We start from the raw sequence: 1,922 nt of genomic DNA on the forward strand, positions 1-1,922 counted from the left end.
CACCTCACTGTTTTATGCAATTTTTGACAAAATTTATCTTTTGATACACGAGTCCAAAAAATCCACCGAGACTATTTTCCCACAGATTTTAATTCCCTGGTCGACATTTCGGACTCGAATTTTCCATAAAGAATAAGGATAATTCATTACACGAGTGGCTTATTCCCATGGCATTCTTGAGGCACTTATGATCATTTTGAGGAATATTATAAGAAGAAGGAGGAGGAAGAGTAGGAGAAGGGGGAGAAGAAGAAGAAGAAGAAGAAGAAGAAGAAGAAGAAGAAGAAGAAGAAGAAGAAGAAGAAGAAGAAGAAGAAGAAGAAGAAGAAGAAGAAGAAAAAGAAAAAGAAAAGGGAGAAGGAGAAGGAGAAGAAGAAGAAAGAAGAAGGAGAAGAAGAAGAAAGAAGAAGGAGAAGAATAAGGAGAAGAAGAAGGAGGAGAAGGAGAAGAATAAGGAAAAGAAGAAGGAGAAGCAAGAGGAGGAGGAGGAGAAGGATTAGAAGAAGAAGAAGAAAAAGAAGAAAGAGCAGAAGAAGGAGAAGGAGAACGAGAAATAGGAGAAGGAGAAGAAGCAGAAGAAGGAAAAGAAGAAGAACAAAATGAAGAAGACAACCTGGTACCAATCGCTAGTCGAGCTACTAAACTAAATAAGGAAGTACAAAGTTTATACAGATACAGTAATAGTGCAATTGTCTCTGAATACAAAATAAAGACTAGTCCAAGCCAAAATAGAGGGAGATAGGTAACTTTGATACCAAGAGCTCACCCAAGTCTCCAAAACCCAAGAGCTACTCCACACGATATCCAAATCAGCAAAGAAAATTTGTACTATGATCTGCAAGGTGCAGAAGTGTCTTATGAGTACCAATAAGTAGCACTCAGCAGGTATCAATCGACTGAGCTCTAAAGATAAAGTAAGTATAAAGAGCATGTAAGCAAGGAGTACATATCACAAGTAACTAACTAGAAAAATACGAAAGCCTGGAATAAGAAACATTTGATATGAGGAAGGGAGAATATTGGAAAAAAGCAAAGGAGCCAAGGATTTACCTGGTGGTGGCAGCCCAGAACTTAAACACGTCAACACACTATGAAGAAGGACAACTAAGTGACAACCTACTAACAGAAGTAAACACAGATATCATATAAGGCCACCGCATCAACTAAATCCCTACACAAAAGGTTAGATAAATAAGAACAAGGGCAGTAACTACCTTCAAACAAGAGAAAACCTTGTATACCACCACAAGTTTGCAAATAGTCAGACAATACCTTCTGAGCCCCTATGTGCCCAAGAGGTTCACTCACAAATAGGTAAATCCGCATGACATCCTCTACTATCGATATGTACAAACAACTATATTAGTGATAGCTAATGCATATATGAATAAGATTTCTGCAATAAAATCGGTAGTACCATCAGTGCCAAATGCCTCATACCAAGATATATACACCTACTTCTAGTCTCGGCCAGGAAGTAGGACCCATGCGCTTCTCTGGGATCGCCATGAGGGGCTTGGGAACACACCTATATACCTATTTAGTCCCGATCTATATCATATATCAATATAGATATCAATTTATATATTCAATCATCTAGAATCCGCTCCATCACAGTGACAGGAGATAAATAGTCAAATCAGTAGAGAAAGGGTCGAGAACTCTCTCCAATCGAACCAATATAATAAATTGAGCACATCCTTGATTCCTCAAGTCCATTGTAAATAGTAGTAATAAAGGTAGTACACCCCATTTAGAAAATCCGCATAAAATAATTTGAGTTACAACCCAGCTTTCTCAAATCAATGCCAAGAACCAATACATGCATTGAAGTCGACTACATCCAAGAGAAAATAGTGGTCCAATATAATGCATGTCATCACCAACAACCAAACAACACGCACAATCACATATAATAATGA

The sequence above is a fragment of the Solanum dulcamara genome, chromosome 8 (assembly GCF_947179165.1).
Source record: "Solanum dulcamara chromosome 8, daSolDulc1.2, whole genome shotgun sequence".
Lineage (NCBI taxonomy): Eukaryota > Viridiplantae > Streptophyta > Magnoliopsida > Solanales > Solanaceae > Solanum > Solanum dulcamara.